Source organism: Mesoplodon mirus, assembly GCF_964341445.2.
Source record: "Mesoplodon mirus genome assembly, chromosome: 9".
NCBI lineage: Eukaryota > Metazoa > Chordata > Mammalia > Artiodactyla > Ziphiidae > Mesoplodon > Mesoplodon mirus.
The window spans coordinates 17829183-17846435 of record NC_138985.1 but is presented as its reverse complement, the minus strand read 5'-3'; the positions used below and the strand labels follow the sequence as shown (position 1 = coordinate 17846435).

The window sequence follows — 17253 nt, the reverse complement described above, 5'->3', positions numbered from 1 at the left end:
AGTAGCTCCTGCTCGTCGCAACTAGAGAAAGTCCACACGCAGCAACAAAGACCCAACGCAGCCAAAAATAAACAAAATAAAATAAATAAATAAAACTTTTTAAAAAGAAAAATGTTCCTGTTTTAAAAAAAAATGCGGACTACTAGACACACCTCAGACCTACTGAATCAGGGTTGGGTTCGGGAATCTGCATTTTAAATGAGCTCTCCAGGGAACTTCTTAGGTCAACTAAACAGAATCAGTGCTTTAAAAGAAATGACCCAATTACAGAAAGACACACTGTGGAGGAGCAGCTAGGTGAGTAAGTCATCCTGTCCAAAGAGCACAAGAGGAAGTAAAGGAGTCCCAAGCAGGTGGATGGAACATAGAGGCAGAGAAATAGAGTAAACAGTCTGTAAGAGTTCAATACTTCTGAAGTCGCCTTTTAGATCTGTTCATGAATAGCCTTCACCAGGGTAGGGCAGGAGAGACTCTAGTTCACCACAAAGAGCATCAACAACAAGTCTTGTCAGAAACTAGTTCTGAGAATTAAAATACACAGGAGAGGAACAGTGGCAACTCACGTAACAATGTACCCATTCCAGGGTTATCATTGACCTGTAGGATAACAGCTCTGTTTGACCACAAAGAGACCTAGGGAACAACACAAGAGGCTGGTAGGAGGCTGGGAGTAATGATGGGCTTCATTTGTGTCAGCCAGAATTTGGCTGCTAATAAAAGAAGCCATTCTAGCTCATTTAAACTTAAAGGGACTTAATATAACAAATCAGGTGCTTACAAAATTGTTAGAAAGTCTGGGGAAACAGGCTCCAGTCTGAGCTTCCAGGAATGATTGTCAGACATGCCAACCAAGGTAGCTATTGCCTGTGTCATGGTCAGAAAACTGGGGAATGATCAGAAAGCTGGGGAATAAGGAAAGGGGAGTCTCAACTGCTGGTTCCAGGCACAGTGCCTCAGTCCAGATCCATGCCATCAAAATTGATGTCCCCGGCACCCACAAAAGTAGGTATCAGACGCTGGGGCCTCTGCTACGCTGCCATAGAAAAACCAGATCCTCGACGTCCCTGCTTGCTAGTGGAAGCAGCAGATGTGCCACCTCTGTCTCACTTCCGTCTTCCAAATGTGACATTCATACGTCTGCTTGGGCAGAGGCTGGGCCACACGTGGAACCTGAGGAAGTCTGGGAAATGGAGGCTTCAGCTTCCTATCCTCTATCGTGTTGCAAATGGGAGGGAGGTGGAGCTGTGTGAGCCATATATGATATCTCTCTCGCCGCCACGCTCAGCTGTAAGCTTCCCTACTATAGGGAAGGGACCTGATTTTAACTGTTTCAGAAGTCCCAGCACTTTGCAGAGTGTCTGATGAATAGTGGGGGAAGGAAGAAAGGAAGGGAGGAGAGAAGGGAGGGAGGGAGGGAGGGAGGGAGGGATGGAAGACAGAAAGGAGCTCAGGACCAAGTCGGACAGAAGCTAAAGGTGGAAAACACTGGGAAATTCAGTTTTGACCGTATTTAAAACTTAAGATGAAATGAAGCAGGGACTGACACTAATAATTCTTATTTCTTAGTAGCTTTTGGTTTCAGTCTGTTTGTCTTCATTTCCATGACTATAAACTTAATACAGTTCAAATTCCTTATGTCTGGAAAAAATCAATTGTCCCCTAACTCGTGTCCTGCCCATTTTTTCCCCACTCTATCCATTCTACACACTGATCTCTGACTGAGCTTCCTAAAATAGTGGTCTTCAAACTTTTTACTTGCAAACATTTCCAAAAAAATCTTGTAAAGCTTTGTATCCTCTTGCACATTATGAGGTTGACATCTAAAACTTTTCATCCCAAGCTAAAACAGTTGCAAAGGATGTAACTTCCAGTGTATTGTAAATATTGTCTCTAAAAAAAAAATTACAGTACTTTAAAAAATATATCCAATAGTATCTAAATACCACATCGTCTATTTTCAAAAAATACATGAACAAGCTGTTCTTTAGTAATGAGATTTGGCATCTTTCCTTTTTCTCCTTGAACTTGAATTTATTTCCATTCTGCTTCTATCAAAAAATTCATCCTAATATGACATATTTTTATTATTGTCTTTTGCCAATTGTCTAATTATCACAACGAAAGGCATAAATGTTGAAATTATATTTTTTATATCAGTGACCATGAAGCTGTGTTTAAAAATTATTCTAGATTGAGTTATCAGTTTATTACTATTAGTTTAGTATTGATAAAAACCATATGAATATATTATAAATTTTGATAAGTAATTATTAAACAGAAAAACCAAAAGTTTATTTTAAATGTATCTTTTAATGAGCTGGATGAGGACTGGCTAGTTTTGCTAAAATTAGGTCCAGTATCTAATTTTTGCTAAAATTAGGTCGGGTATCAATTTAGCCATAATTACTTACTACTTGGTACTTATTACTAAATTGAGATAGGGTTCAACCCCAGTATTATCTCCACAACTTTTTGTGTTTTATTATTAATGTAGATGTTGAGAAAATTTTGTTCATGTAAATAAATAGGTAGGAACAGAGGGAATTTTGTTACAGCAATGCCCTCAATTCTTTGCACTCTGTCAGAAACATATGCCAAAAATCAGGGGAAACCTAGCACCAAAAATTTGTTTTTAATGATCTATCAATTGACAACTTGATTGTAGATCTTCCTGTGATTTTACTAAAAGCAAACTAGGAAGCCATTTCATTGCAAAAGGATTTATTATTCATTCTTTAGTGGGACTCCCTTTCTCAACACCAATACCAGTACCTATACTGTATTACACCAGTGGGTTACAGAGGTTTTTCTACTGTAGGGTAATACACGAAGGAAAGATTAGGGTGAGAGAAGGCCTTTCTTCTTTAAAATATGAGATAGTGGGGAAGGGGTGTGTGAAAGAAGAGGTGGAAATGTTGTATCCTCAGGCAGATCAGCTAAAAAAATCTTTCAGCTTTACTGATGTATAATTGACAAATAAAATCATAAGGTATCTAAAGTGTACAATGTGATGACTTGATATATGCATACACCATAAAAGGACTTGTCCCGTTGAGTTAATTAACATATCAAGCACTGCACATATTTACCTTTTTTTTTTTTTTGGTGAGAACATTTAAGTTCTACTCTCTTAGCAAATTTCAGTTATACAATACAGCGTTATCAACAACAGTCATGCTATACATTAGATCCTCAGACTTTATTCATCTATTTTGTACCCCTTTACCAATCTCTCCCTATTTCCCTCACTGCACCCCACCCCACACAAGGAAACTACTTTCCTACTCTGTGCTTCTGTGAGTTTGACTTTTTTTTTTTTTTTTTTTTCCCAGATTCCACATATCGTGATACCATGCAGTATCTGTCTTTCTCTGTCTGGGTTATCTCACTTAGCATAATGCCCTCCAGCTTCACCCAAGTTGTTGCAAATGATGGGATTTCCTTCCTTCTTAAGCCTGAATAATATTCCATTATATATATACTACCACATTTTCTTTATCCCTTCACCTGAGGACAGACACTTAGGTTGTTTCTACACCTTGGCTATTGTGAATAATGCTGCTATGAACATGGGAGTACAGATGTCTCTTCAAGACAGTGATTTAGTTTCCTCCAGATATGCACCCAGAAGTGGGATTACTGGATCATATGATAGTTTTTTCATTTTTTGAGGAATCTCCATACTGTTTTCCATAGTGGCTTCACCAATTTACATTTCCACCAGCAGTGCACAAAGGTTCCCTTTTCTCCCCACCCTTGCCAATACTTCTTATCTCTGGTCTTTTAGAGGACAGCCATTCTAAAAGGTGTGAGGTGATATCTTATCATGTTGTTCTTTTTTGTTTTGGCTGCGTTAGGTCTTCGTTGCTGCACGCGGGTTTTCTCTCGTTGCGGCGAGCGGGGGGCTACTCTTCATTGCGGTAGCTTCTCTTGTTGTACAGCACGGGCTCTAGGTGGGCAGGCTTCAGTAGTTGTGGCATGCAGGCTCAGTAGTTGTGGTGCACGGGCTTAGCTGCTCTGTGGCATGTGGGATCTTCCCAAACCAGGGCTCGAACTTGTGTCCCCTGCATTGGCAGGCGGATTCTTAACCACTGTGCCAACAGGAAAGGCCCTCTTATCATGGTTTTGATTTGCATTTACCTGCTGATCACCTTTTCATGTACCTGTTGGCCATTTGTATGTCTTCCTTGGAAAAATGTCTACTCAGATCCTTTGCCTATTTTTTAATTGAGTTATTTCTTTTTTTGTTATTGGGTTGTATGAGTTCCGTGTATATTGTGCATATTAACCCCTTATAAATATGTGGTTTGCAAATATTTTCTCCCATTCCTGTCCTCAAGTGAAGGCATACAGAAAATGTGGTAGTATATATATATAATGGAATATTATTCAGCCTTAAGAAGGAAGGAAATCCCATCATTTGCAACAACTTGGGTGAAGCTGGAGGGCATTATACTAAGTGAAATAACCCATTCCACAGATTGCCTTTTCACCTTATTGATGGTTTCCTTCGCTGTGCAGCTTTTTAGTTTGATGTAGTCTCATTTCTTTATTTTTGCTTTTGTTGCCTTTACTTTTGGGGTTAATTCCAAAAAACCACTGTCAAGACCAGTGTCAAAGAGCTTACCCCCTTATGATTTCCTCTAGAAATTTTACAGAATCGGGTCTTATATTTAAGTCTTCAATCCACTTTGAGTTGATTTTTGTGTATGATGTAAGATAAAGGTCCAGTTTTCCAACACCATTTATTAATATTATCTTTGTTTGTTATGGTCTTGTGGGTCTTGTGGATGCAAGCCCCATTGGCTTTCAGAGCTAGGTGTTTTGGGAGCTAGTCAAATGGAAGTGCTAAAAGCTGGGGTGCTGAATATGGGGTCCAAACCTTTCACTCCTCAGGGAAAAGCTGGCAGTCAGTGGATTAGTCCTTATTGTATGGCTCTGTGCCAGGGGCGAGGTTTATGGTGAGAGAATGTCTCAGTCTCTCCTGCCTGTTTTGATGTGGGAATTTTCTTATTTGTCAAATGTGTAGGAGTTGCTTGGCTAGTTTCTGGATCTCTTTCAGTGGGAATTGCTCCATATGCAGCTGTACTTTCTGTGCGTCCGTGGGAGAAGGGTAGCTCAGGAGCCTCTCAGGTTGCCACTTCGGTCCTCTCTTCAGAAATTATTTTTTCAGATCACTTTTAAGGAGTGCAAAGAGAAACTAAATATCCAGAATCCTAATTCCCTTAAAACTGTTTTTGGCCTTCGTATCTCTTGTAAAGTACCTGTACCATAGTATAGGTATAGGTACAGTTTGAAGACTGCTACCCCCAAACAGCACAACTTGCCTAAGTAGTATCTCCTTATTGGCATAAAATATTCACAATTTGAAAAAAATTTTTAAGTGGAGAGTGACTAATCACTTAAACATGCTTTTTTTTTTTTTTTTTTTTTTTTGCTGTACGCGGGCCTCTCACTGTTGTGGCCTCTCCCGTTGCGGAGCACAGGCTCCAGACGCACAGGCTTAGCGGCCATGGCTCACGGGCCCAGCCGCTCCGCGGCATATGGGATCCTCCCAGACCGGGGCACGAACCCGTATCCCCTGCATCGGCAGGCGGACTCTCAACCACTGCGCCACCAGGGAGGCCCTTAAACATGTATTTTAAAAGAGCTCACTATTAAGTGACTTGACAACTGGTAAACATATGTATAATGTCACCGTTTCTAGAACTGAGGGATATTTTTGCAGTTATTTCCGAAATTTTACCCAAAATGTAGGGTTTCTTTTGCATAAGAAGCTGTTGTTTAATCAACAGTGCATTTTATAACTTGAAGAAATACACTTCTAAAGAAGGGGGTGGGCAGGAGCAGAGAGGTGGTTTACTGTTCTTGGTCCTGCCATTCCACAGCCAAATGAAAACTTCCTCCAGAAGTGACCTGTTGGTCATTAACGTGCACTGGAGCCCCGTCCTGGAGTTCTTAAATAATTTTATTAAAATAGGTGGAGGAGGGCCTCCCTGGTGGCGCAGTGGTTGAGAGTCCGCCTGCCGGTGCAGGGGATACGGGTTCGTGCCCCGGTCTGGGAGGATCCCATATGCCGCGGAGCGGCTGGGCCCGTGAGCCATGGCCGCTGGGCCTGCGCGTCCGGAGCCTGTGCTCCGCAGCGGGAGAGGCCACAACAGTGAGAGGCCCGCATACCGCAAAAAGAAAAAAATAAAAAATAAAAAAAAAATAAAATAGGTGGAGGAGGACACTATAAAGAGGGCAAATAAATCAATATAACTTGATATATTACAAGAGAGGGGAAAATATCTCTACTTTTACATTTGATAATATTTATTCATTAGTGTTCACTGTGCAGTTATGCTGTAAAATTAAAAAACAATGACAAACTAAAATAAGAAGTAATACACTCTGGGGTAAAAGGTCGAATTTTTAGTATACATTAATTTGTTTGATTTGCAGTATATGTTTAGTTGCCTACTTAGTTGTCTTTGGAATTAATAAAAATTATTTATATATGAATATATATTAAAAATCTTTATAGTAAAAGGTATCAGAGGTACTTATAGAGAACTCAGGTTCTCTATACTTAGGTGGGGGGTGGTAAGGAACTGGTGACAAAGTGTACCATATACCTTGATGTTTGTGAAAATGTTTATTCCTTTCCAACCTATAAATACAAGACAAAGTGTGACTACAATGTAAGGTGACTTTCTTTTACTTTTTATTGTTGGGAGTTTCAAACATATGTAAAAATGGATTATTACAATGGACCTCAAATGTCTATCCACTAATATTGTTTCATCTATACTCCCCACACTACCCTCCCCTCCCACCACTGGGTTATTTTAAAGCAAATTCCACTCTGTTTTACCATATTATTTCAGGGCATATCTCCCCAAAATGACTTTTTAAAACACACAACCACAATACCATTATGATACCTAAAAATTAACAATACCTGGCTATTTTAAAATGCATAGGAATTTGCACATCCACAGGATTACTTTCTTCAAAGAATCATCTTAAAAGGCTACAATGATGCTAAATGCTAGCATTTCTAAATACTTTTTAGAAGTATTTTGGAATACTTCTCAGGATTATTTTCAGGATTTGCAATGTATTCCTTAATTATCCCAAGTGATGACAAATCTTTACTCTTCAAGAGTAGACTTGACTTGAAAACAGTCAAAAGTCTTTGGGAATAAACCCCAATAAATAGGGGGAGTAATGAGACTGGGTAGGACTGGTTCTGCTAAAGAGAATAATATACACAGAGGCACAAGGTGTGTCCCCCTTTCATGGAAGGAGTCTGATGCTCATAAACTAGCTCAGAAATTACCCTCAATGACCAGAGATGCTGAGTGAGAAAAAGAGCTCTGTTGTATTGGGAGCAGAAGCTGGAGTGAAACTAAGAGGAGAATGTGACAGGCAGCTGCTAGAGAGCCAGCCAGCTGGTGAAAGGAAGTTATGCTTAATCTTTGTACCCTAAATTCCAGTGATTCCAGGCCACTTTCAGGATTTATCTTGCATTTCAGGCTTCTGTGCTTTTGCAAACAATGTTCCCTGTGATTGGAATGCCTACTCCCACTGGGTGGACTCACTGGGTGAATATCTAGTCATCCTTTAAGACCTTGATCAAATATTACTACATTCCTTGACTCTCTCTGGAAAAATTAGTTGTTCCATCGTCTGGTCCTAGTTGTACTTTGTAGGTATCTCTTCTAACATCTCTGTGACTACTTAATAATTATTCAGATATGTATATATTTCCCCAGTTAGACTGGGAGCTTCATTTTTGTGTCTTTGGCACACAGACAGTGATTGGCACATAGTAGGCCTTCAGTAATCATTTGTTTAGCACACAGATAAAATTAATAATCTATGTATTTTTACATGGGGCAGACCTTGAAATGTCCTCACAATGCGGCAAAGTAATTGCAGGCTTGAAATATTATAGAATAAAGCAAAGAAGAAAAGCCTTACATGCAAGAGCAGTTTTTGTAACAGAAACCCTGGAAGTTTCGGATGTTGTCAGTGGAAGGTTACAGCATAGAACTACCCAGAGAAATGTCAGCAATTTCTTTTCTTCTTTTTAAAAATAAAATTTCCAAATCCATTTTTTTTTTTTTTTTTTTGGTACGTGGGCTTCTCACTGTGGTGGCCTCTCCTGTTGCGGAGCACAGGCTCCGGACGCGCAGGCTCAGCGGCCATGGCTCACAGGCCCAGCCGCTCCGCGGCATGTGGGATCTTCCCGGACCGGGGCACAAACCCGTGTCCCCTGCATCGGCAGGTGGACTCTCAACCACTGCGCCACCAGGGAAGCCCTCCAAATCCATTTTTTTAGGATCATAATTGTTTTATTTTTCTTTGAGGGACTGCTACTTGAGGAGTTAACAAATGAAGTACCCGTAAAAACTCAGATCAAACTTAGTTGATGCACATTTTTCTCAAAATAAATTTGGAAGGCAGAACGCAAAACATAAGAAACGAATCATCTGCTTCAAAGAGAATAGATGACTGACTCTTAAGGTCACTGTAAAAACTAAAGAAATTTGTAATGATTGAAACTATTAAGTATGCTCTCCCGTCAGGACAATTCATATACTCCTCTCACTTTCTCTCCCACTTTTTGCTCCAGAGCAAGAACAGCCCATCCATTCCTGCTCCAATGACCTGGTCTTGGGCCTCGGTGGGAAGCAGACGCAACTCTTCCAGCATTATGCCAGTGGCAATGCCACACCTGTGGCATAGTCCAAGGATGAGAAATAAAGGAGTTTGTGGGTAGCCCAGGTGGATAGAAAGGAGCAAGGGGAGAGCCACCCATAGAGAACAATTACATCTGATGTCACCTGTTCTTGGTTGAACCTGAATCTTACCCAGACAATAAAGCCTGTTTTTCAGACTGCTTTCTGGGCCCCAGTTGGCTCACGGCATATTTTCAAACCGATTTTTAAAGAAAATTCAGTAAGTCCACAGAAATTTTTACAATCCTTCTTGTCAGGTGGTAAATATCCTGCTGAACCATGTATGGAAATAACCTGATTTGGATACAGAAGAAACAGGACTGAAGTAGCTGAGCAACAGGTTTGCTTAGTTTTAAAGGTTACATTGCACGACCTGGGCAAGGCACCCCATGATATGAAAGACTGTTCTAACTCAACCCGGAAATCGGGCCAGACCACCCAGGGACTTACAAAAGCTCTTTGGCCCCCGCACCACTGACCTCATGACACATGGCCTCTTGGATCCTGTGGCCACTCTCAATTGGAGAATACACAAAATAAATTAGCACTTGCTTTTTGCTCGTTTTATAAAGGAAATCTATCTTTTTAAAGAAAACTAGAATCCAAAATTACAGCCTAAAATGAATGCATGCACACAAAGTTGAGAATATAGAAATGATGCTAAGCCAAATAACAGTACCATTTTTATGTTGTTTGAAAACAGCATATTTTGATTGTTACATACAAAGAATTTCACATTTCTCATAAAGAGGGAAATGATGAAACATCCAAGACTCCCTTTTATCTTCTGAAATACCAAATCCCAAAAAGTAAGATTTAATCTGCTTCCAGATTTCAAGAGAAAGTTATATGACAGAGATCTTCTTAAAATCTCAAAGAAAACAAAGCTAAAATATTAAAAATGATTTTTGAAATGTATATATTAATAGTTTTCTCTGAAGATCGATGTGCTAAATTGAGATTTATTTTTCCCAAAAGAGGTTTAATTTTTTTTTTTTTTTTTTGGCTGGGTCCAACTTTTGCATAGGGAAGTTCAAAACTGTTCATTGTAACTGTCACTTCCTACTTAATCATCAATTCAGTTCATATTAATAATGCAACCTTTTACATGCAGATCTCTCTATGACATTATACTCGCCTGGAGGAACCACCCATTAAAAGGATGAGAGAGAATTCATCACCCTCATTACTTCTTTTAAGCACATTCATGAGAATAATGCATCAATTATGATAAATTAATCTTAAAAGGTTGCTAAGGGCAGACTTACGCCTGTGATTTGGGCTTGTAAGCCTTTACTAAAGAAATTCTTTTTAAAAAGTCAACTAGTTGCATCAAGAAATCAATTACTTTCTATAAAAGATAAATTATTTTTGAACTTTTTATTATTAAATAATTTTAAACTTACAAAAGAAATGCAAGAATAGGACACAGAATTACTGATATTTTTCATCCAGATTCACCAATATTTAAGTTTGTCACATTTGCTTTAGTACTTGCTGTCTCTGTCTCTCTCTGCCTATCTGTGTCTCTATGTATGTATGTATTTATATTTATAGATATTCTTTTACATATCAGGAATTTTAACATTAATGAAATATTATATCTAATATACTGTCCATATTCAAACTTCACTAATAATGATCTTTATGGCAAATTTCCCCCAATCCAGAATCTAATCCAGGGTTACTCATTGCACTTAGTTGTGTATCTTTTAATCTCCTTTAATCTGGAAAGCTTCCCAGCCTTCCTCTATTTTTCATGACATTGAAATTTTTTTAAGAATATAGTCCATTAAATATGATATCACTTATATGTGGAATCTAAAATATGGCACAAATGAACCTATCTACAAAACAGAAATAGACTCATAGAATAGAGAACAGACTTGTGGTTGCCAAAAGAGGGAGAGGGATGGACTGGGAGTTTGGGGTTGGCAGATGCAAACTATTACATTTAGAACGGATAAACAACAGGGTCCTAATGTATAGCACAGGGAACTATATCCAACCTCCTGGAATAAACCATAATGGAAAAGAATATTAAATAAAAGAATGTCTCTATGTGTATAACTGAGTCACTTTGCTGTAGAGCAGAGATTGGCACAGCACTGTAAATCAACTATACTTCAACAACAACAACAAAAGAAGAATACAGTCCATTTGTTTTTATAGAATATCCTCCAATTTGGATTTCTTTGAAGTTTCCTCATTATTCCATCAAAGTATGTATCATTGGCAAGAATGCTTAATCATTGATGTTGTGTCCTCTGTGCATGGCATCAGGGGCACACAATGAAAGGTTTTTCTCATTAGTGATTTTAATTTGATCACCTGGTTAAGGTGATGCCCATTAGCGAAACAAGATAATTATTGGCTGCCAAGAGGAAATAATTAGTTGAAATTTTAGAGTTATTTTGTGTGGATTGCTTTCTGAATATTAAAATTTCATATTTAATGACACAATACCAAGCACCCAAAATAAAAAAATATATACGACTTGCTAAATGACGTGCTAGGAACTCAAGCAAGAAATATTACTTACTGGGCTTCCCTGGTGGTGCAGTGGTTAAGAATACACCTGCCAATTCACGGGACACAGGTTCGAGCCCTGGTCCGGGAAGATCCCACATGCCGCGGAGCAACTAAGCCTGTGCGCCACGACTACTGAGCCTGCGCTCTAGAGCCCGCGAGCCACAACTACTGAAGCCTGTGCACCTAGAGCCCATGCTCTGCAAGAAGAGAAGCCACCTCAATGAGAAGCCCGTGCACCACAACTAAAGAAAGCCCGCGTGCAGCAACGAAGACCCAATGCGGCCAAAAGTAAAATAAACAAATAAACAAACAAATAAGAAATATTACTTATTGTATCAATGACTAATGGAACTCATGACCTAATAAACATAGCTTTGATATATTTTATGCATACTACCTAAAAAAACACTTCAACGTGTATTTCTAAACTTTATTACAGACCTGAAAAATTTTAATATCGCTCCATTTTGCCTATGACGCAAGAGAATTCAGTGATTCTTTTGGGATTAACAGGTAGTAAGTGGAAAAGACAAGATTTGAACACAAACCTACCTGGATCTCAAAGCCCTCTTGCTCTAGCATATCATACTGCATTTCTTCTAAATGAAAAATCTAAGTTTCTATATGTTAGCCAAAACCAAATATAAATGTTATTGACCTTCCTCTGTATAAAAAGTAGGTTAATTTTTGAAGAGAATTTTTTAAAATGCCAATGGTAAATTTTTAAAGTTAGGAGTATATTTTAAATCAGGCACTGGAAATAATGGGAATCTGGTGTGCCAGCTGTAAGACTTGGTGTATATATTGAACTTTTATTTACTTATTGAACTTTTATTTGCCACGTCTCTCTTTATCACAGACGTTATCCCCTTTTCCACATCCTCTCACTTAGTCATATTATTCACCTACATCTTTCTTTCTGGATATTTTGGATCTCTGTATCTCTCTCTCTCTCTCTTTCTCTCATTTTGGCCTCTTTCCCTTTCCAAAAAACCTTCTCCATCTTTTCAAGGTTTACTTCTTTCCATCATATTATCACAGCTAACAGGGATCTGGGCAATGAAGATCATCTCAAGGGATCAGTTCTGAACCCTATGCCATTTAGCACTTCCATTAATAATTTGAATGGTGATAATTAAAAGTAATTCCAAACTGAAAGGGGTGGCTGTAACCTAAGAAATTTGCATTAAAACTAAAATTTCTAACAAGACAGAAAAATGGATGGATAAGAACAGCAGATGTTTTGCAGGACATCAGTAGTGTAATGTAATTACTTTAGGAAAGAAAAAGCATCTGTTCAAGCACAAGGTGGCACAGGATGGGCTTTATTCAAGTATATCAGGATAGAGTAGAAAAGAATAGAGGATTAAAGTGATTCCCATTCTAAATATGAGTCAAGACAGTAGCACATTTGGAAATGTATCTAATATTGTTACATATGAACAACATTCCAAAATTTATTAACTTTGAAGTTATCCTTCCTTTGTTCTCAGCATTGGTTAGTTCTAAAGTACAGTAATGTTTCTATTTTGTCTGTTTACATTTTAAAATGTATGCACCATTTAGGAATATTGGAAAAATAAATGCTTGTAGACATATTACAAATTACTTAGATTCCAGAGAAAAGCAATCTAAAGCTTTAAAGGACATGCAATCAGACCTATAAGGACAAATTTAAGAAACTGAGCTTATTAGCTTACTCTATATTTCAGAACTGTTAATATGGACTGTACTAAAGCAGAAAACTTTTCAGATAAGGCCATGGAAATATTATTTATAGAATCAAAGACTATTTGGACTACAGGATGTAATAATAATAGATACTACTTGCTGTATGGATACAACCCGCTAAGCACTTCATTATTATTTCTAAACTTTACACAGGCCTGAAAGGAAGTAACATTAGCTCCAACTTCTAATATCTCTCAGTTATAAGCATTTTATTCCTTAATCAATAGGTGCTTACTTTAAAAAGCAAATGCCTGCTGGAGAAATAAGTGTTTTCAATCAATCATGCCTAAATGAAAAACATTTCATCAGGTAATCATTCTGTTCCACTCACTATCTAATAAGTAGCTGTTTTGATGGGGGAAGGGAAGGAGAGGATAGAACAATTTGGGGGTACTGAGATTGAATGCGGTGGCGAGTTTGAGTTGAGCATCAGAGTAGGATTGCTGTTACGTAACACGTAGGGTGGGCACGTTGCAATTTGTTCTGCACCTCACGTGGCGAAAACCACTCCACTGAGCATTATCTGCCTGAGTTTGGGAAGGCTCCCTGGTGAGGGAATTTCTGTGCAGCTTGTCCCAGTCAGCACAGCAGGCAGAGCCAGAGAAAATGCAGGAATCATATATGGTAGATGCAAAGATGAACTTCCTGATTATAAGGATGAGTAAACACTGGAAACGGCTAGTCAGAGAGGGAGTCTGTGGAATCTCCATCCTGAAAGAAGTAGTTCTCTCATGGGAAAAATCTCTGTGGACTACATACCCCTGACTGGACATGACTGGACACACTGAGGGAGGACAAGCTTTGCTTTGAATGAGGGGCAAAGGAGTTGTTTTTTTTTGTTTTTTTGCAGTAGCGGGCCTCTCACTGTTGTGGCCTCTCCCATTGCGGAGCACAGGCTCCGGACGCGCAGGCTCAGCGGCCATCGCTCACGGGCCCAGCCGCTCCGCGGCATGTGGGATCTTCCCGGACCGGGGCACGAACCCGTGTCCCCTGCATCGGCAGGCGGACTCCCAACCACTGCGCCACCAGGGAAGCCCAGGAGTTGTTTTTTTTTTAAATTAAATGTGATGAGTGAAGTATTCATTTCTGTCCAAAGCAAAACTAGACACTTACTACATTACAAAAAATGTTTATGCTGCAAGAGATCTAGTAAACACACCATCTGGAGAACCTTAGAGTTCAGGTTTTCAGAACTACTGATTTTTAAAAAATAGGCCAGCTCTCCTAAATGTTTTAAGTAACAGAAGTACTTCTAGTTGGAAGTCGGTAAAGAGTAGGCTAATTTGGGGGAACTTCAGACAAGAAGATATGCTCTTATGATTTCTCTAAACTTCCATGTTCCCCTAAACCAGTTTTTAAGCATTTGACAGGAAAATGGTAGGAGAAGTGGGGGGAGGTCTGAGTGGGGAGCTGGAAGGTCCAAGTTCAAGCACCTGGATTTTATTCATTTAGTTCACTGATGACTGTCTCACTGCCAAAAACATCCTTCTCTTCACAAAAAAGTTGACCATTGGTATCATAGTGCCCTCTTATTTACTTATTAGAATATGAGTGCCTATTATGTACTAAGCAAATAATTAAATTGATCCAATAATTTCACACCTTATTTCCATTTGAAAGAACATTAGTGTTCTTGAACATCTGTTTCCCCACGTATAAAACTGGTGTGCTAAAGGACAATGAACTAGATGATCTATGAAGCCTCTTTCGGTTGTAAAATTATATGTTTCTGTAGCCTCTCGAAGCAGGTGCTGCTGCTTGTGTACGACGGAGTCAGACCCCAGCTCTGCCACCTCCTCACTGTGGGACTGGGCAGGTTACCTAAGCCTCTTTGGAACCAGCTTCCTTGTGTTCCTGCCATCATTACAATCCTCACTTGGAACACTTTTTTGATCACGTTACTTAACCCATGTATGAGATGCCACGGACAGGACTTGAAGACATATAATACCTATCAAAAAAAGCCTAGCATAATGCCTCACAGTGTCTCTCATAGGAGAGCCTCAATAAAGTTAATCCCATTCTTTCTACTGTCTTTGGAGAGGCTACTCGCCCATTTCAAACTAATGTCACGCACAATTTCCCAAGAAAACAAAGGGCAAGACTGTTAGGTTTTATGTTTTGGAGTTTGATACAGGCTTTGCATGACAACATTTTCTCTTTCACCTTTTATCACCCATTATGAGCAAAATCATCTGACATGTATATTAGCTGTCTGTGTTCCCCAAGTCGAGGCTCAAAATAAATGCACATGAACATGACCTGAAATTTTGCTTGTATCAGAAATACAAATGGCTAGGTCAAATAGCCAGATAAAATTTTATGAGAGTCTGGAATTTTTCTAGATATTTTTAATCCTTTGCTCGTTGTTTGAACTGTCCGTCTTTTATTTTATTTTATTTTTTGATGTGGACCATCTTTAAAGTCTTTATTGAATATGTTACAGTATTGCTTCTGTTTTATGTTTTTGGTTTTTTGGCCGCAGCGCATGTGGAATCTTAGCTTCCCGACCAGGGATTGAACTTGCACCCCCTGCATTGGAAGGTGAAGTCGTAACCACTGGACGGCCAGGGAAGTCCCTATTTGTCTTATTAACAATTTAAAATACATCGCCCAAATTAGGCCCATAGAATACTTTTATTGAATTTTTTTTAACTGTATATCCTCACCTTAGTATAGGTGAAAATCTAACTAACTATAGATCTCATAAAAACAGTAGTTGAAAACAGAATTATATATATATATATATATATATATATATATATATATACATATATATATACCTCAGAGATTGAATTGACAATAAGCATAATTTTTCCTTAGAAGCAAATGGATATATAAATCATATATAAATACTTAAGGACCATCTAAAAATGAGATATTCATGAACATTTCTAGGCCACAGGCAGAACAAATATATACATTGTGACATCAATACTTTCTGAATTAAGGAAAACAAAAGATCTCAGGAGGTTTGTGAGTCTTACAACGTGTCATCTTCAATATATCTTTCATTGTTTGCTAAGTGGACACTCTAAAAGGCACAGCAATTATTTAGTCTATCCTTGTTCATGTTACCATCACTCCCAAATTACAAAATTAATCTACATTTCTTCAGCTTTCATAGAAATCTATTTAACATTATGCCCTTGGACTTCTGCCAAAAGCCTATGTTGAAATGACCATGCAAGGAATATTTTGGCATCTTTCATAAAATTGCAATTTGGGGACACTTTTGTTTGTGCAATGTCCTTCATAACAAGCTTTGTGAGGTAAATTTTTCTTTGAGTTCAATGCTAGGCAATATTTGTTTCTTCTGAGCAACTGGTATCATTCAATTTAGTGGTTAGTAAGACTATGCAACTTGTATTTCCCTTTTTAGCAAGAAGTCCAGAGTTAAGTTTTCTACTCAGTTTTAACATCTAGTCATTCTTAAGGTTTCAGGTTAATTATACACCATCTCTACACATCGCTTCCACTCCCACAAACCCATTTATAAATTGGCTTTTGTTTTTTCTGTCTCTCTCTCTCTCTTTCTCAAGTGCCTCTGTATTCATTATAAGCTAATTCAAATTTTTTTTTTTGCAGTACGCAGGCCTCTCACTGTTGTGGCCTCTCCTGTTGTGGAGCACAGGCTCCGGACGCGCAGGCTCAGCGGCCATGGCTCACGGGCCCAGCCGCTCCGCGGCATGTGGGATCTTCCCGGGCCGGGGCACGAACCCGTGTCCCCTGCATCGGCAGGCGGACTCTCAACCACTGCGCCACCAGGGAAGCCCTCAAATATTGTTTTAAAGAGTACAGACAAATAATTTTACATTGTTAAACTTAATAAGTTTAATAAATAAACTTAGTAAATTTTTTTCTTAGTTTTACCATTATTGTAATTCAAGCTAACACATTTGAGTACATAATATTGAAGTTTAAATTTAACTCTTGATAAACAATACTCTATCACAAGAGGCAAACGCTTCAGATGTGTGTTTATTTAGATGTAACCTACTGACATACTGTAGCGGCAGTATATACGGTTACCTCTAAATATGTCAAACAGCTCCAAATAGAAATATGTATACTACTGGTACAATGCCAAATACTCTGAAAAATTCCTTTAATTCTATAAAACATATGGCTTTATGCTTAAATTTAAAGAATCTCAATCGTTCCCTGGATTTATAGTCCAAAAAGAAACAAGCCTGACATATTTCTGGGTGTGGTTTCTGAAGTTTTTATCCCCTTTGACTCTGATTAGTTGAATATCTGA

At 38.6% G+C, this 17253-nt stretch overlaps 1 long non-coding RNA gene across 1 annotated transcript in view; it reads right to left on the bottom strand.

Annotated features, from left to right (window-relative positions):
• Positions 1–17253, bottom strand: part of LOC309810516 — a 100374-nt gene that overhangs the window by 58149 nt on the left and 24972 nt on the right. The window lies entirely within an intron of this gene.